Here is a 20,557-nt window from a genome sequence, read left to right on the forward strand (position 1 = left end):
CACTATAGAGTGCCAAGAAGTATTTAAAGCCTAAAAAGACTTATCAGAAAGGTGGAGGTACATCAAGGTAGCAAGATATTTGCCATGTGGAGCTACGCACAGGTACTTATAGATTACCTACTTGCTGTGCACCTGCAGGGAAGGAAACAGGCATTTGCATTTCTGAACTGACAGCAATATTGCAACCCAGCAGGTACATGCAGGTTACGCAGTGAGATTTAAACTAGCAACATACTTTGTAACTACAGCGTCTTGCTTTTCTATTTATTTGTTTCAGCTGAAAACAGTCCCCCTGTCTGGATTTGTAGGAGCATAATACACTAGAAAATCACTTAAAAGTTCAAATTTGAGATTCAGTACAGCAACTAACACTGGTACAACAAAGCCCTTAATAATTTCTAGCACCTACACTGATCTGAGAAGTACCATAACCAGTAGCCCTTAGGCAACAAAACACACTGTATCTTGATGATTCTGAGCTTACAGGCAGTTCCCCATGAATCATACAGATGCTGTAGTAAGAAGTGCCTGATTTTTTTGTTGGACTATTCCTATACCAAAAAAAAAACCAAAAAACTGGGGAAGGAACCCCAACACTACTTATATTGGCATAAAATTTCTAAGCACGACTGTTTCACACAACATTTCTATTTACACTAATGTAAATACCAATCTCTAAAAGCATATCAGGTAATTTCACTTAGTTAATCTAGGACCTCTTCTTTTCATAGGTGACAAGACCAAAGGGGATCTACCTGTACATCAAATCACACTATCATATCCAGTTTAGAATTGCTTTCCTAAACTGATCCTGGTTTTCCTTAAAGCCATATTTTTCTCTCATAGGCAGATTTTTCTGGAACCTTACTTTTCTTATGGTTAAAAGCTTTCTACTTCACCCACAGTTTTTGTGAGGTCTGTGCCAACACTGCCTTTTAGTTGCAACATATGTCTGTGAATACACCAAGAAATAAAATTACTGTAGGTGAACAATCACCTAACCTGTGTAAAAACAAATCTTAGTTGTAAGTGTGCTGGGATTTCACTTCATGCTTCATCCCTGTGCTCACCTCAGCCTTTGAATGCTATTTCATGGCTGATTTAAACTTAAGATCATAGCATATGAAGAAAGAGTGGACCCTGTACACCAGCATCTCATTCATCCAGCTCTGTCATATCAGTAGCAGTGTACCTTCAGGGAGGCTGAATCAATTTACCTGTCTCATTGAAAACCAACACTGCAAAGAAAATTATTATAAAAACTATGATTCTTAGTTTTAGGAGCTAATCCAGATGGGGAAACACTTCTAGCAGCAACCCACACAGATTAAGTAGTGAAACCTTAAAAGCTAATCCCTTAATATGCCTGCAAGCCCCAAAGTAACCCAAGAAAATTGTGCTTTGCCTGTTTCAGATGGAGACCAACTCTTCATTTAGAGCACTGCTAACTGAAATAATGCAAATCCTCCATTAATAACAAAGGTGTTATGTCACTGTGGGAGCTTTGAAGAGTTAATTGTAAGCCATAAGCAAGCATCTTCAACAAATTTCAATGGGGTGATATCTTCTTAAAGCAGGGTGCTCACAAGTAGCACTGTAGAGCAGCCTGGCATTAAAAAGTGTTCATCTGTACTCTGGCTTGTATTATCAGGAGAGTTTACTTAAGGCATAAGTGATTCCTCAGTCATGTTAATAAAGTATTTCTTAATATTCTAGATTTTTACATTTGTACAGCTATGTTTGTGTACCTTTAAAACAAATTGCTGGTCTCACTGTAACCCCATGCAGACCTTTATTCACTTAAACTAATTCACATTTTGGCACTACAGAATATAAGCATGTACTATTTTGTTGTTGTTGTTTTTCCTCAAGGGGACCAGAAAAAGAGCAGCAAGGGGAGTTTAGGTGAATTCAAGTTGATTATATGCAATAGTTTTTCATACAAATGATAATTTAACTACCTCTAACTAATGCCATCATTTTCTCATTTTTCCAGACTAAGATAATCTAATTCACTTCATACTTGCTAATAGAAAAGAGATTTTTTTAAAAAATAAGTATCCATAGTCTTATGGGAAGTTTACTGAGTTTCTGAAGTTTCCTAAAACATTTGCTGCTTTTTGCCTCTACATCTATAACATCTGATTGCACAAATGTTTTCTTTAGTCGATAACTTGCTAATTTTAACAACTTCTAAAACTTCTACTCATCACCTTGAGGCTTACCCTCTTTTAGGATGTTTTCTTAGGAATCAGTTCCTGGGATGACATTTTAGCATTCAGAAGCATAAAAATAATATTTTTAATATCTCTTTAAAAGATAGTTTAATTCCTGGAGGCACCTGTAGAGATTTTTTTTTTCTATAAGTCTCCATTTTTATTTTTTTTAGTGTTGATTTACCTTTTAGAAGCAAAACTACTGTGGTTTAGTGAAGTTATGTCACTAACTAGGTTTTCTTTTTATATATATTATAAGCATTCAATTTATTTAAAGTGGTCAGAATATTTTTCCCCCAGAGGTGATTCATTCTTCCTTTTTTTTTATCAAATTAGTATATTTGTGCAGGATCAAGTGTAGTCTAAGCACTGGATTTTTTTGTAGACAATTTCATTGAGAAAATACAGAAGGAAAATAGTTTTCTAGTTCTCTGTCAAGGTAGAACACTTTGAAGGTTTTCTATTGGTAACACAGCACACTAGAATGTTTTGCATCATGGTAGAATAATATGAATGGAAAATAGTAAGTTTAAAGTGACCACAATGTGCTCCAAATCTCACCATAGTGTCTCAAATCATTGGGAATAATGTTGTCCAAACTGTGGTATTAACATGGTCCTTTCTTGATCATTAGGCTCTAAAAAATAGTTGAATACCACATTAATAATAATCTATAAAATAAGCACAAAAGGTCATAATCTGGCTCCTAATAGGCATCCTGGTCTTCTAACAGGACAGCCACATCTGTAGCTTGATAATGACATATCCTTAAAATGTAGTTCTTCTCCTAAAAAGGATGAGAAAATAGCCAGTTATTTAGACATGTCCCACAAGTATATTTAAAGTTACATTACCTGTGTTTGCATAAATACAAATGTTCACTACTGATTAACAGTACACAGAAAACAGAGACAGGAAATATTCCTTTGGAAGAAGCCTTGACCTTCAAATGCACCAGGGATGTGGACAAAAGATCAATTATGTCAGAAGTTTTTAACTACCTACGGCCCAAACACTAACAGCTGTTAAAAATAGATGGCATAAGGTGGTCTGAAATTTAAAATGAGACACATCTTCTGTTCATAATTTAAAGTAAAACATACAGTTTCATACACCTATGTCAACTGGAAAATGTAACAATTTTTTGTTTGAAAATTATTTTCCCAATTTTTTTAAGTCCTTTTAGCATGATGAAATGTAAATCGTTTCTACATCAAGAGGGAAGTTTGCTTTGGTTTGGTTTTTTTTTAAATTCAATTTAAAATGACAATGCATTCAAAATACTATTCACAAGTGGAAAAACCTTTCCAAATTGGATTTCAAATTCCAAAAAACTCTGTCATGATAAATGAGAACATTCATTTTGAGTGGAATGACATCTTTCATTTGTCCTGAAATTATTGTTTACTTATTATAACGTAAAAATATTCTTAAGTAGTGATGAAATGAACATTATAAAAATCTCTTTATAATTATCAGAAAACAAAGAAAAAGATTTGCACACCTCTATGTTATAGCTGCAGGATTAAATGTTTCTTTTACAAATATCTGTACTGATAATTGCAAAGGAGTAAGAGCAGCTATAGACAGAAATGGAGGGAAAATGAAATAAAAGTATACACATATTTACATATAAGCTGCCTTGATTTAGTTCTAGACAACGTTTAATATTTTATTATTATAGATATATAATTTCATATTGACTTTTAATGATTTTATGTTTTTATGTGCTTATTTATAAATGTAATTAACAAAAATTATTAAGGATTGTGCTTTTACTAGGTCTTACATTGAAATACTAAGATGAAGAAGAGCTAGGTAGAAGTCCATTTCCACCATTTTCCATCAAAACAAAAATTTTGAAGTATTTTACCTATCGCCAAAAAGAGAATGAGAAGCAAGAAGTTTGCTCCTGATATCCTTTGAAGTGTTTAATCTCAAAACCTGTATATCCATGCAACAACTTTCTCTACAGCAAAGCAAATGGATCCATGTTATCAGACAGAAAATATCCATGTTTTGACTCATAGTTATTACAACTTTTTGCTCACAAATCATTACATTAAGTGGCTTGAAGTCTTTGTGATTAGGAATGCATTTTTTTTTTTCAAGAAAATGAGAGCTAGCCACATTATTGCTATACCAAATAGATAACAAATATCGGTTTCTGATTATCACAAAATCATACAGTAGATTGACATTTTGTATGACTTTTCTTTAAAAAAAAATCCATTTTCCTATTGTTATTTGCTTTTCTGCAAATAAAAAAACCAAAACCTTTTCTTTCAGTGCAAAGTGTCTGAATTTACACTCAAGAAACAAACATACAAACACTACTATGAGTACCTGAGGATCTGAAGCAGCTTTGACCACACCTGAACAAAAAAAAACAAGTTGAGAAAATAGGCTGCTGCTACAACTTGAGAGGATAAAAAAAATAACAAAACAACAACAAATACACACACTCCCCTTTATTTAAAAAAGGTGAACTATTCCAGTGAATTGGCTAGGTGTACAATGACAGCCATTGAAGCAGGAATTGAGAAAGTCCTGGCCATGCCACTGGCGTTCTGAACAACCTTAAGAAAATCGATTTCCACAATACTCCTTCATGTGACATCTCCACCTGGATAAAGTTCAGTGGAAGTTTTGCTGCATGTGAACTAAAGAAATCCATAGGCATGATATTTTGATCATCTCTGACAACCAGATGAGAAAGAACACACTGCTGGTGCATGTAGTTGGATGTAATTGCACATCAGTAAGCACTGTAGATGATAAACAGAGAGCGGTGCAAAAATATACTGTGGTTGGCAACTGTGAGTGAGGAGGAATTTTTTGGCATATACAAGCAAAGAAGCTTATGTGGAGGCCGATGACTTACCAAAGAGTTTCTTGCTTTTTAACTTTGACAGTGCTTTCTTTCAATGTTGATGATGTACCTGAGCTAAATCTATTGTTCCACTGAGATTGTAGATGCAGTTCAGATTTCAAGCCCTGTCCGTTTAATTCATGAGTAGTAGATGTACATTGAAAATCTAATGACATCAAGAGTTTTAGTATAACTAGGTGGAAGAAAATACCTGCTGAAATATTTGTCCAGTTTGAGCACATCAACTGAAACAAAGAACAACCAGCCCAAGATAGCAAGGTGATCTGATGAACAAGATGAACAAGATGAAAAATATGAAAGCCAACAGAGGTCTGGAAAGGCATTGACTATTATCTTCATGTACTTAATTGGAGTTTAGGTGAGGTGACACCCACTTCTGAAGTGAGACAAAATTGTGGCAAAGGTAAAATCGTCAACGGTCCATTTTTGTAATCACAGTTATCTGAGAGGCAACTTAGATGCACTTGCAGCCTCCAAACCTGCACAGCCACCACAGTGGATTCTTCCATGCTACTAGGTTCACAAGAGTTGGTGCACGATATCCATGTGGTCAAGAAAAGTCCGACTGACTCAAGCTATGTATGCCAGGCTGTGCGCAGCACCACAGTCTCTGTCAGCACTGAACAGGGCTGGGGTTTCACTTGGGCAGTTCCTTCTCTGAGATGAGCAGCAGACCCAAGGTCCTGAGTAATTTGGTTATTAAAGAGTCAGTATAACTTTTTTTCTGAGTATAGACATGTGAGCACTAACATCCTGGCCAAATACCAACTTGGATAATTATTTTGCCTACCTAAATGTCCCCGTTTTCATCTGAATAAGGTATTCTTCATTTCCAAAGCTGTTATACAGTGCTGTTGAGCGCTGTTAAACAGCTGCAATATTTCACCCCAGAGATGGCTGCATTTCAGTTGTGGGTGATGTGATCCAAAGAGTTTGAATATCAGTTTAATCACTTTGGCATCCTTCAGGAACAAAGTCACTATTTAAATGTAAGATTATTGTAGAGAATAAAATTGTCAATAAATGTAGTAATGTCTATCTCTAACTATAAGCAATTACAGAGCTAATCTCCAACTCTCAAAAAATAACACCAGATGGTATTTTTCAGAAAAGTCAAATGTAGAATATTATATTTTTTTTGCATTTTTCAGTGCATCGTGATGGCAAGTAATATTATGTGAATCCTGCAAGTACAAGAAAAATCTGCAAGTATAATACTCTTCACTTCCAAAGAACATCCTGTGAATTCATAAATATTTACATTTTGCAAGTTATAATTATGTAGCACTGGAGGAAAAAAAAAGGCAGAAAAAGAGTGACTGTATATACAAGTTTATAAAAGAACATTCATAAATTAAAAATGTGCATTGTTCTGAAAATGATACCTAGTGTGATTTTTTGTGTCTGTATTCCAAACCACAGGAGAGTTTCCTACCTCTCAGTTGGGCAAAAATCATACTTGCAGGTTTGAACAACTATTGTTTTCTTATTATAGTTTCTATTAATAGTTTTAAACCATTATATATGAACTCATCATTGTAGGTATTTGCTAAAACAAAAAGAAAGGTTTACATTTTAACAGGATAATCCTCCTTTACAAATTGACAAATGCAATTACAGATTCACTCCAAATACATAGTTTGTGGAAAAGAACCCACAATAACCTAAATTGATACAGTAAATGTTATCTTGTTATTGTTCAGGGTTGTTGTTGTTATTTTTTTATTAGTAGGTTTGGTGCAGCAATTTATATACCAGAGGACAATTTTAGCATTAATGAATCTGAGCTTCATGAACGTCTTGAAGTTGAGATTTCAGTTTGCATGAATCCTTTCTTTTTTTTTTTTTCCCCACAACCAGGGTAGCTACTCATTGAAGACTATTTTTATTGAAGGAATCTTACAATTTTGATTCATGAATAATCCATGAACAGATGTTGATTTTTACAAGTTCAGTTGTTATTTGAAATTGTTTGAATACTTTATACAAACATATTGCAACCTCTGGGTTATTTGTGTGTTTTTTTGTTCTATTACAGTCTTCAACTATTCATTGTAAGACAGATTCTCTCCTCATACAAATAAATCCTTACCAGTGTAAAAAAAAAAAAAAAGGTTGGAGAAGTGACCCAGGTGTATTATTCATGATGTAAAATCTGAAGAAAAAAAAAATCCTTTATAACCAGAAAAATCAATTTTTACAAAAAGGAAAAGACTAAAGAGTACGATTTGTGCAAATGCATAGTACACTGACTGTAATATGGACAATTCCTCTGAAAGTTCTTATAAAAGTAAAAACTGTGCACAAGCATTCATGACGAATAGAAAAGAATTTATGAATATGAATGTTACTTTGATATCTTAATTAATAGTTGTAAAATCATCGTTTTCTCTCTCTCAAGTATCTGTTCAGTTGTATTGTTGAGATAATGAAACCACAGTGACAGCACCTTTCTCTTGTAGAAACTTTTTACCAGAATCGTTTTTCTATTTTCCCTTAGCTGTTTCTCTGCAAGCAAAACATGCATTCCTTACTCTTGGTTTCCATCTTTCAAGCATACTAAATTTGCATCCACACCATATAGTTTATCACAGGAGAGGCCTGTGAACACAGTAGGTGACTTTATAACAGTAATTTTTACCTTGTTAACTTGCGCAATACTACACTAATTCCAGAGAATCAATGCCAGACCTTCCAAGAGGAAGGAGAAAAAGCTGCCACAACCAATAGACTCAATTAGGTTTCCAAACCATTTAGAGCCTGCATTGACGTAACATGAATCCTTCCCTCATATTCTTAAGCTAGATCACTTTTGTGTGCCTTTCTCGCAGTCACTGAACTTATATATATTGAAAAACAGACCACAGTTGGGAACTCGGGGTCGAAGCTGCAAACTCCAGGTTTTTCTGGCCTTCTGTGGAAGATTTACATGGTAGCTCACATAAAAACAACTGACAAGACTGTACTGATCTTCAAAGACCTTACAGGTCCATGTTCTTGGAAGTGATTAACTTATCCGTATTGAGAGACTACCTTAAATGGTAAAAAGCAATAGCTGTTAGTAGGACCGTGTGACACATAAATGCAGGTTGTCCAGTTTATTTATGAATCTGGTCAGGGCAGGTGGGAAGGTTGGTGGGATGCTTTGATTGCTTTTTTTGTTGCTTTTCAGAGCTCATTTTTACACGATCAGGAAAATCTGAAATTTGGCTGATTAGGATTTGACAGATAAGGAGCCTGGCTTCTACTCTTGGGCAGCAACTCAATACCTGTGACAACCAGGGAGAAAGACTTAAAACCTAAATTCTAAGCAAGTTAGAGTTTTTTATTTACACCTGCAAGACACATTAAATTTGTCTGTTTTTTTTGTTGGAGTTCCTTTTTGGGTTTGGTTTGGGTTGTTTTTTTTTTTGTAATATTTGGGCAGTTAGTAATGCTGTTTGTTTGGCAACCATACAGTTTTTATTTGCAACTCTCTCCCTACGTAGCATTTTCATATAAGCTTATATCTGAGTCATTAGTCCAGATATGCTTATATGTAACCACAAACTTCAATGTCTTAAATATACTAATCCACATAGTTGATGGCACTTATGTTGCAATGACCTGCAGTCATCTGATCAACTTTTGGAATACTTACTAGCTATAACCAAGTATATTCTGATCTATTATTTGAACAAATCAGAAATTGAAAACATTTTTTTTTTTATGAACACTAGCAATAAGTTCTCTTCTCTGATAATTTTGACATTAAAATTCCATTTTAATAATCCCATCCTTCAGGCTTTGCAGACTCTTAAGGTATTAAAGCAAAAATTATCCTAAGCAGTTAGATTATAATGTATTTAAAGATTAGACATTTCATGTTGAATATTAACTGCTCCACTTCCCAGAGAAAAAAAATCATGCAGGTTTTTTTTTCCTTGTATAATTTATACATTTTTTGATAGGTTGACTATACAAAGTTCAAACCTTTTATGAAAAAATACTATAAAATGTTCTCAGTTCTGTGTTATATTAAAAAGATGTATAAAAATCTATGAGGAAACATTTTTTGCTTAAATCATTAGCATATTTTGATCCCTTAGAAATACTCTAAATGGCTGTTCAATCGCAATGCAGCCTATCAGACTTCTGAGCTGAGGCAAAACTGCAAATATTTTGCTACCTAAAGAACTTTTATTAATGCCATAAAAGATGGGACACATTGGGACTTTAGGTTTCATAATAATACAAAATGTACAAGCACTACTTAATAACTTGAAACAAAGAAAATGCACCAAACAAAAAATTTAACTTCTAGCCAAACTTGTAAGGATTTTTGGTATTTGCCTAACTTATGACAGTCCATGGTAAAAGTGTTAGTTGAGTGGGGCAGAATTCTATATGTAAAATTGACTGACGGGAGTATATCGTATAGCCAGAGTAGTTTACCTCACAGCTTACTCTTACCTTGCTTACCTACCACATGCCATCAATGAACATCTCTCTCTACACATGCGCTGTAGTTCTAGAAAAGATGCACGACTGCTCTGCTTCCTACACCCTCCTGCACACACGTCTCTTGACTTAGTCTTCATTTGCCTTTTGTCATTCATCATCTTTTTTAACACTCAGTCAGAAAGTTGATGTGACAGCTATTATAATCAAATATATCAGCAGCCCCTTCCTTCATCAACCCAGCCTGGGAAATCAGCTGTTGTGCACAGTATTTGTTGTGTAGTGCAGTCTGTGCTGAGACCATGTGGCCCATCACCCTGTGCTCCCTCTGAAGGAGCTTTCTCTCCACTGGGGCATCAAGGAGAAGACAACGGTAAAACCTGCTGCCCTTGCTTTCTGCTATACTTTGTGCCAACATAGCTAGCTTTGGTCATAAACCTGTCCTGCTGCTTAGATTCAACCTACTTATTATTTGCTTGGATGCTTGTTTATCATGGAATGCCAGATACAGGTCTGGGCTCAAAATAACCATTCAACAATGGCTCCCCTGTCTTGTTACTAGCACAGGCATGGCCCACTTGCCAGTTGCTGCAGTAAGCACTGATAGAACAAAACAAATATCCTTCTAGAAAGTCATTGCAGAGTAAGGATCATGCTTTAAGTTCACTCACTGTCTTATTCTGAAACAGCTTCTCTACAAAGGCAAACCCCCACCTACAGACAAAAAAAATTAGTCTTTTCCTTTTAGAGTTTCTACTTCTGATCATGCAACGTGCAGTATAGCTCAAAAGGATACCGGTCCTCTTCTGGTAGTTCTTTAGGTAGTGGGCATACCTGCTGACCCCCTTGCAGGGCATCTCCTTGAGGCCACCGACACAGGGTGTTTCTTCTCTTCTTGGATAAACAAGACAGGGGTCAACCCTGTAATATAAAAGAGACTTTTTCCACTAGTTGGTAAACACCATCAGACACAGCCTGGACTTGTCTCCGCCCTGTATGCAGCCATAAATACACATCATTTCCTATATTATTACTTGTTCATTTTTTTAACAATGTGCTTATGCTATCAACCAGAAGACTATTTTGGGTTATTTCTGTGCAATATTTAACATCTTTTCTTCGTCCTTTTCCCTTGCCCTTCAATTTTGACCGTGATGGATCTAAGCATATTTAGGACACTAAGGGCAAACTAAATTGTTGTTTATACTGTTAAATGTAAAAAACATAATGGTAGGTTAGTGTCTATACTCTGGAAAATAAGTACACTTGTCTGGATTTTATTACATATCTTCTCTACTGATGTGTACTAAGCAAATTGTGAGGTCTCTGCTGAAAATGTAATATGAAAGTTTAATACAAATCTCTGCAGGACATACCAACCTGAGCATACACTAAACAACAAAAAGCAAACAAAGAAAAAAATACTTGTACTTTAGGAGAGATGCTCCAAGGGACTTCCTAAAAAGATCCAGCGTATCCACTAGGCTGGTAAACACAGGTAAGTGGCAGACATGAGCTATCTCCTTCCTACCGTAATACCAGTACCCGGCACCAGCATCTGCCCTGGTTCCTCAGTCAGTTCCTGGGCCATGGCAGCCCCTGAGATACAAGCTAAAATAAACTTCTGCAAATCATGCAGTTCATAGAGAAATGCCTGTGAAACCTGGAGACAAGAACTCACCAGGGCTTTTTCCAAGTAAGACACACAGTCTAGTGGCCTCTGCATGGAAGGGTTGTTAATCCATCTGCAGCTTTCTGAACACACACACACACACACACACACACACACACACATACACATGCTACTTCGCCTGCCCAGATGTTTTCTGATTAATAGTGAGGTCACCCACAATGCCAAAAATGTGGCCTTGTAGTTCTCCAACACTCTTGGAAAGTTACGGAGTGTTTAAGGAGGATGGAAATATTAAATGCAACATATGTATAAAACACAATAAATCAGAAGAATTTGTTTAGATGAAAAGCACTTTTTTGTTTTTTTCAGCACAGCAATTGTATATTCCACAATTATTATAATGTTTCCTGACATAAAACTGCTGTAATCTGACTGCTGTATCTGACCCAGTCTTCTGGTTTCAGCCCTTCTTGCTTTACAGGATGGTTCTTTAAAATACATCTGTACTTTACTGTATTTTACCATTTCCAAGGTCAAAATTAGAAAACTAGCAATATAAAATGGGAATGGCATAATGCAAACTATTACTGGGTATGATCCTCAGTCACTGTTCCCAAAGAAGCATGGATAAAAAAGTGGAAAAAGGGCTCACCTATTTCTGGACCGAAACAGTGGTTAAAGCTTCAAAGTTGACTGAAATGTCTGACCCTAAACAAACCAGAGACATTGCTGCAGCCTTTCTTCTCCCTTGGAAAGCTGTTGGTATCACCCTCATGATCATTTCATTTCACTGCTTTTGCTTTACAATTTTACATTTAACCACAAATAACATCAAGAGGTCTAAAGCACAGCACCAAACAGCTGAGCATTGCTCTTACTGTAATGTTTTAGAGTCCCTAAAGACAGAGACACCCAAAATGGACATGCTTACGGAGACCAAGGGCTGGTCCTGCACCACACAGGGAAGCACGGTGTGGGCACCATACAGCCTAGCCGAAATACAGCTTTTTTTCCAGGCTCACGCAGCACCACCTATAGACAAAAACACTACATTTCTCTGGAGTATTTGGGAAACGGGAAATACTTCTACAATTGTAACTGCAGGTTCGTGTATGCTGCTTTTTCCCCGGTGCCTCAAACACTCAGGGAAGCAGGCTAGAGGGGGTTTGCACAAAACCTGAAAGTTTCTTATATATAATCCAGCACAAAATCTTGAGACACCAAAGCAGGTGAATGACAGTGATTGTCTAGCACCAAATAGAAGGATCAAAGACCCATAAAACTGACTTCTGCAGAAAAAGTCAGGCAGTTCCAAAAGACTTTTCACTGAGAACCAGGAGCCTCAGTAAACGGTTATTTTGGGGATTTTAAGGTGTGACTGTTTTCTGTAGTACACAGACATCAAATTGGAAATAACACTACTGCTAAGAAGTAGCACCCTTCATACTTACTGCTTTCCTGTGTTCTTCTGCACGTCTCAGATTCATGCGATGTCAGAAACCTGTTCAACCTCAGTGCTGCAATCTGGAATTTGCCATGGTAAGTGTCTCTGAGGCAGGGCTGTAAGGTTTGGGATTTTTTAATTATATTTCTGTGCTTACAGAAGGAATCATGAAAATGTGAAGTGCACACAGGGACTGATGTCTCCTTATTTTCTGACAGTATGAAGTGACTTGTGCCTTGAGAGATACGAAGCATCCCACTCTCCTTAGTGCTGAACGAAAGATGACAATCTACAACACACTGAGAAGTGAAAATGTGAGCACAAACAAACAAAAAAAAAATAAAAGAAGAAAAAGGAAAAGTTAGTTTTGACATAAATAGGATTTCTCTTTTGCAGAATCTGTTTTCTTTTGGGTTTGTTTTTTTTGTTTTGTTTTTTTGATTAAAAATTACCACCAAAAAAAAAAACAAACCAACCCAACCAAAAAGACCCTATACCTCTGAGATGGAAATAAATTTCAAGAACCTAGATATGTAGAAACTTGTTACAGAATTTAGATATGGCTTGATATAGAGCTAATATGAAAGAACATCTCTTGAATTAAAATATTACTGATGGACCTTTCTATACTTTCTGGTTTCCTATTTGACTAATTTTAGAACTTTGGATGAGTTCAAATTTATAACATTTGGTTTTTTAAATTCAGGATTTTTTTTGTCACATTTTATGCCAGTTAGTGATAATGACATATCTTGAACTTCAAAGGTGTCCAATCAATTAGAGATTCTCTGCAAGAGAAAATGCAGGGAGGAAAAATAAAAGAAAAAATATCTTTGAACTTTTTTCCACAAATGCTGAATATTAAGCACATTTTGAGAATATTTACATAGTGTACAGTTTTCTTTAAAATACTGACTAATTTGAATTTTAAGGGTAGGAAGTAACAGCAGTGCTGTGAATCTTGTTTTTGGCCTGTCTTTTATTTGTACATCCCTATTACACCATGATTTCATGCTACGTGTTGCTTGTTATATATCCTAAAAATTCAATTTTCTTATCCCAGAAGGAAAAAGCTATAAGAGGTGAAGCTAGTCATTTGATCATAAAGTGTTGTCAACATGAAGGAAACTGCTTTTGAACACTCTGCTACCACCCTTATTTGTGGTAATCATGCAAATCACTGCTAACAGCTCTGAAGTCTGAGTTCATTTGGTTTCAAGTTGAGTTACAGTAATTGCATACATGGAGGGAAGAAGAAACACCATTTGATATATGTTTCTATGAACATCTATCCCTGACAAGGCTGAACAAAGTACAAAAGTAGTGTTACATCTACTGTGCTGGGATATACGAGTCTTCAAAATGGTGATCTCTATCTCAAAAACTATTTAACCAGTCTATGATAGGGCAGTTATTGTGGTTATAAGGCTTTCTTTCCTCAAATGATAAAGCACAGTAAAATACCTTTTAAAACAACACAGAAGCTATTGCTGACCAGATTCTGACTTTAATAAATTGATTGTACTCTATTTTTATACAGGTTTTTCATCCTTCTCTTCTTTTCCTTTTGTGTAATAAGTTTATGTGCCACAAAATGGATTGTATTTTTCCTTTTCATTGATAAGGTCATTAGATTTTGAGGGGTGCAGTTGAAAGATGGTAGTAAGCATGTAAGCCTTTTATTGTCAGAAGCTCATCAGTAAATCACACTACTTTAGATTGCAGTATAGTTTTGGCTTTGTTGTTGTTGCTTTTCCAAGATGTTATTATTTTATCTTTAAAAACCACTTTTACCCAACTTGGAAAGCTCTCTAGAATGAAAAGTCTTTAATTTTAAACAAACCCCTGGTAGAATTGCAATGCTTTTCTTAAAATTACCCATGGAAAGTAACTCCATCAAATGCTAGTGAAATAACAGCAGTCTGAATGCTGGCCATGGAGTAATGCAGCGATGCAAAGTCACTTTAAAACACTCCCAAGTCTTCACTTTCTTCTCCTCTAGAGATCCACTGGTGTGACAGGCTGATCTCCCTACTTAAGATTGGATATCTTGATCCAGAAATTGCTCTTATCAACTAGAACTGCATTTGAGGTTTTGTGGGTATGTTATTACTACCAAGAATTGAATTTTTGTCTCTTTGACATCATATCTAGAACCCTTTGGTATGCAGGGTGATTTCAGTGACCTTAAATGTCTTCTATGCAGGAACAAATATCAGGACACGATTTATAATTAACAGAAATGAATTCTTAGTGACTTAAATACCCAGAGCACTTGCATCAACTGTAGGACTAAAAGTAAAATTATAGACCTCCTTTAACAGTTAATGATTTTGTAACAGAAGTGTAATGGAAAACTTTAAAAGAATAACTCTTTTTGTACTTGTTCACTTCAAAATGCTTTCAAAGAGAGAAAAATTACACGCACATTTTCAAAATTTGTCTTTAAAAATGAAACTCCAATGCATTTTTACCAAATGCACTGTTGCCCTTAAGAAACCACAGGGCATGTGCTTAATACAGTCTCAGATGCAAGAAGCTTAGATACTGCAATGTATCTGCTGAAGTCAGTGATGCTAATGATATGGGTTAAGTTAAGCAGCTGTTTGATTCTTGTTGGAATCGGGATCCTGCCTGAAAATATTATCTGAAACACTTCTGAACAGTTCTTTTGACTTCAGGGGTAACTGGTTCATGATAATGGCAGCAAACATTTGCTTTAGAAAGATAAGACTATGATCTAAATTCTATCCTTGCTTACACCATTGTAAATGGTGTTTTCAACTGCAATAGCTCATAGCAAGGCAGTGAATGGACCAATTACTTACATTTATCTTCTTTATAATGCTGTTAAAGCCAGTAGAGATGCAGGGCAGGCAGTGTCATTTGAATACCTGACCTAATGCAATTAGTGTGGATTGCCACAACATTGAAAAGAGCATGGACCTCTGATGTTTTATGGTTATAGAAATTACTGACATATATGTTAAACAGAAGGGAATGCATGTTAACTACATCCTACATGTCACTGGTTTCGTTAAAATAAACAAGAGCGCTATCACAATGAGTTAAGTTACACTTTAGCAGACTTCACATTCAAGCTGTAAATCATAAGTATTTACAAGCTTTAGTGAGTCTCCCACAAAATTTCCATATGCCCTTATTTACACCTCTCTCAAGGCATCATTTTGACCATAGTTAAATAATCTGTCACAGAAAGACTGTAAACTTTTTGGAAAAGTTCTGGTTATTATAATATTTCTGCATTTATATTCCATCACATCAGTATTAAAGGCTTTCAGTTACAGTGCTTCTGGGGATAAAAAGCTAAAATGCCTTTGCTCACAGGTGCATTAAATCCTATTAAAGAATCTTCCTTATAGCACATACCTCATTACTGCATACAAAGGCTTGGATTATAAAATGAAGGTGAAGTGTACAAAGTAAGATTTGATATTACTTGGTGTGCATATGCTGAAGTCATTAGGTTTTACACTGTACTCGAATGATAGTAGGTTTCATATTCCTATTGAGTTGCTTTCAGTAGTCAATGCTTCTGGGTCAAGTAGTCTGACATGGGGTGATGTGTCTCAATACAGGGGATGAGAAAACTTCTTTAAGCAGCTTTACACAATGACAAGTGCACTTCCCTCCACAGCTTTATTATGCAATATAAGCATCAGGTCATAGAACAGTCCACAGTGTGGGGATCAAATAGAACTGAACTAAAAAAAAAAAAAAAAAAATTAAGGCTAAATTAGGTGATTTAAACATTTTCCTTTAAGCTTATACAAAATCCCCTAGCTATAAAATCCTACATAATGCTCTCCTGGATTTATATGTAGCAGGCATATAAATTTTAACTATTTCATAGCAGGAAGCAGCTTTCCCTGGGAAAGAGCTTTGTATCAATTGATGGAGGAAAAAAAAAAAGTAATAAAAAGCTTATCTCCTGTTCAGGTGACTAATTTTAATTAATTAACCTTTAGCATAGAAATAAAACAGGGAATGTGTTAGGAAACACTGCATTCAATAGAGACAACTAGAACTTTTCCTATTACTTTGGGAAAACAAACCTTTCACTGTCTAAATAATTTGATAGCATAAGGGCAAGCAGTTAAAAACTAGAGATAAAGCCAATGAATTGGCTTGTAACTCACCATAGATACTATTAAAAAAGCCAGATATTCTCCTATCCTATCCATTATTCAAGCAGCTTCTTCTGTTCATGGGTGTCAGATGGGGAACTGATGAGTGTGTTCTGGTGAAGACAGTAAGCGGATGTTAACTTCCCACTGAGAGAATTTCTCCAGGTCGAATAGAAAACGTTCTACTAATCATCTACCCCATGAAAGTGCCAGCTGCGGCCCGTAGTAGGATTATCATTCTCATAGACCTCTTACTGAGCTTTTAGCTAAATGAAAAATCTGCCATAGCCTAGGGAGAAGGCATCGAACAGATAAGAAAGAACAGTGTTTACTAAGAAGCTGTGCTGGTGCAAATAGAACAGGTTTTTCTATGATGTAAAAATCATAAGGAAACCATTAGGTTAAAAAAAAAAAAAAAAAAAAAAATCAATGTATTTACACGTTTCATTTGCAGCAGTTTTATGGGCTCATTAATTTAACATTTCTCTCTACCTTCTGTCCTGAGGGTGTCTTGTGATTTGTTATTCCGCTGCCTTATTTCTGTTGCAACACTTGGTTACATACTGTAAATTGCCATATTGTGAAATAACCCAAAGTTTTAAATATAGATATTTTTTTGTATCTTTATCTGCTTCATCTATCAAAAAGAGTTGGTGATTATACCTTGAACAGCAACCAGAGGAGCTGAAGAGGAATAGGTCTTCTCACATCCACGAATTCTGAGGCAGTGTTTTTTTAATACTAAACTCTAAATCTACATTGGCATAAATAATGGCTTCTTACACTTTGGTGCCAAAAAATTATTTAGTGTCAGTCTAACTGGCACCTATTTACCCATATGCAGAAGTTCAAGGTGCAAAATGTGCTAAAGTGATCTAGTGATTAAGCAAAGTAGCTGGGTCCATCCACCCCTTCCTTTTCTTTTAATTATTTTTATAGTTTTGATTTCAAGCAGACTTTGGATTAAAATAAATGACCGGGTGGGGCAAGCAGATAAGTGGAATGCAGAAGCTGATGGGTCAAAGCATGCTTTTAACTTAATATTTTGCACATGAAGCAACTTAATACGCTATTTTTGTAATACTCTTATTTCCTGACTAGTGTTAATTTAATTACTGTACATGAATATAGACAAAAGAAGTGTGCAGTTATGATTTATAGAAAAACACCTTGACCTTTATAAGTTAAAATAACTGCAAGTTTCAAGCTGCCATAGAATTGCAATGAAAATGAAGACAACTCATGCTGGCACTTATATTTTTGCTTAATTTATTTTAAATTACTCTTTAGAGGAAGAAAAGATTTTGAAGGAAAAAATACTAAAGAGAAAGAAACTGGCCTAGAGGATCTCCTTAAAAACAGAAAGAAACCACTCATTTGTTATTTCATTCATGTTTTGCTTACTTACCCAGGCTCCTGCAAGTGAAATTAATGATATAAGTCTGAACAAACCTCTACATTTTTAAGTTTTAAATATCTAGTTAAATAACTGAAATTCTTGAGAGAATCTGTGACTGCTCCACTTCCCTTCCGTATGGCAGCCTTGGTGCAGTGAATGTCATAAGGAAAGTTCACACAAGACCCAGGAGCCAGAAGTTATCACAGGGTACTATCCTCAGATGGCACAAAGTCTTACTCATATTGTGGTTTTGACCCCCTAAAACTCACTTCAGGTTTTACTACCGCCATGCTTCCTTTAAGAGCTCTCCAGATACTGAAGAATTAAAAGAGAGAGGGAGGACAAAATGAGGGATCTTCACATTGGCAAGAATGGGCAACACAGGCAGACCATGCGTGACCTATCTGCCTCCGTGGGCCTAGCTCTGAGCCACAAGGAGAAAGAGAGGTTTGGAGACTGCTGAAAGTCAAACCACTAGACAAAGCTGATGGTTTCATTGGGTGGGTGAGCTCAGCAGCACTGCAAAAGTTCAGTTATAATTAATGGAAAAAGCAGCTCAGTTTGTGAAGATTTAGACCTACCTTCTTGCGCAGATTGCAAAGAGAGAAATGAGTGGAAGAACCAGCTAGAAAACGTACAGCACTGAAGGCGCAGGGTGTACATAGTAATCTTGTCAGCCATACTGCATACCAAACACTTCAGAAGTTTCATGAAACCTATAAAACTACCTACATCAATGAGCTCAGGCTGGTTAGGGTCTGCTCTAGCCTTAAGCAAGCCAATTCCTGCAAGAAAACATATGGCCTTGTTCGTAAACTTTAGTCATTTCAGTGCAATTTCATGTTCATATGATCATCATATGATCATAAGGTTTCCATAGCAGATTTAGCTTCCTCCTAACCAGCACAGAGTGAATGCAGAAGAGCTTGGATCTGTCACTAGGCACTCAAAACCACATACCTAAACATTAGGAGCTGCTAAAAACACCAGTTCTAAGCCCAATAAATTGAACCCTGCAGAGGACAAAAAACCCATTTTGCAAAGTATTTCAAGAGGTTAGACAGGATCAAAACCTAACTATTAAAGATTTTTAACAAAGAGTGGTCTGGAAAAGCGCATAGGGCTTCCTAAACCACTAATTTCAATTTGGTGGGGTTTATTATGTTTTGAAAAAACCAACCAAACGAACCCCAAACCGAACTCCTTTTTTTGTGTGTGTGTGTAAAATCACTTAAAAATACAAGTACAAAAGTTTTCTTTAAGAACTTGTGATTTTCTTCCACTGATTTTCTTCACAAATATTTGTAAAGGCATATGATTGCTTGAAAGAAAACTTCTACTTTGATGGAAATGTATTTTCTCACAGAAAATCCTGTGTTCATTTTTTCCTACTGGTTCTGCTGACAGTTCCCACTGTTGGTTCAAGCACTGCCTCAGGGCATCCTGCAGATATCGGGGCTCCCCAGGGCATTGGGGAACCCCAAGAAGCCCATAGCAGGAAAGGGGCTCTGCCAGCAGCCCTGTGCTGGAGGAAGAAGATTATTAAGCAAAGTTTGATGACTATCAGTTAAGAAAACATAAAACTGACAATCCAATGATCCTTCAGGAAGGAAACAGCAAAAAAGATGCCATTATAACTACAAGGAAGAACCTGAAAGCAATATTTCAACCATAACAGGATGGCTCATAGAAGCTAATAACAATTTCCTATTTACAATGTTTTCCTTTGTTTTTGCAGTAAAACCATTCCCAAGGTACAACTGGCTTTAGATGATAATTACCTTGACAGGTGCTGTTTAAATTCAGCATTTCTTCCAATTTCTCCCATGTTTGTAAAGGGAAGCATCAGATTAATGTTACAAAACTGATGCTAACTGCACCTTTTTTCCTGCTGAGTGTGTTTGTTTTCTCACCTTATATCCTGGCTCTCCCCAAGCTGTGAGAATTGCCTGTTTTTTTGTTCCATACTTCTCTGCAAGAGTTTACAGGCTTCATATATAAATTACAATTTCCTTTTATTATCTAATTGATCATTTGGTTCCAAATGCATATGCAAGATCTTTTGAAACCTTTTAAACCCCTGTGGTTCAATATAAATCTCAAAATATTAAAAGCATCTTGTGGAAAATTAGAAAGTGGATGAGACACTTTGGGACTGGAGATGCTGTAGAAACTGAACTTTAAAAGCAGCATTGACACTATTATTGAATGTTGCCATTGCTCAAAAGGGCCTTTTATTTTATTGGTTCTTCTGTAATTGTTTTGTACTTTATTTGTGCAATGTGACTGCCAGGAATTCAACTTTAATGAAAAACAATGTTTAGATGAAACCAAATTAAGCCCTATACCTTTTTGTTTCAATCTTCTTCTTCATGACCATTTAC

At 35.9% G+C, this 20,557-nt stretch overlaps 1 long non-coding RNA gene across 2 annotated transcripts; it reads right to left on the bottom strand.

The window, feature by feature from the left end:
- Positions 1–655: 655 nt before the first annotated feature.
- Positions 656–3,175, bottom strand: LOC133278867 (uncharacterized). 2 transcript variants are annotated; one of them, XR_009746836.1, is made up of 3 exons: positions 3,071–3,175; positions 2,778–2,887; positions 656–1,238 (listed from the first exon to the last, which is right to left on the bottom strand). It is a non-coding gene; the product is annotated as an uncharacterized LOC133278867 (long non-coding RNA). The 2 variants fall into 2 exon arrangements; XR_009746769.1 differs by having other exon boundaries at positions 2,778–2,853; positions 3,071–3,174.
- Positions 3,176–20,557: the final 17,382 nt, after the last annotated feature.

The sequence above is a fragment of the Pezoporus flaviventris genome, unplaced genomic scaffold (assembly GCF_033815535.1).
Source record: "Pezoporus flaviventris isolate CSIRO_AGI_PZ_B2104156 unplaced genomic scaffold, CSIRO_AGI_Pfla_v1 ptg000001l, whole genome shotgun sequence".
Taxonomy (NCBI): Eukaryota; Metazoa; Chordata; class Aves; order Psittaciformes; family Psittacidae; genus Pezoporus; species Pezoporus flaviventris.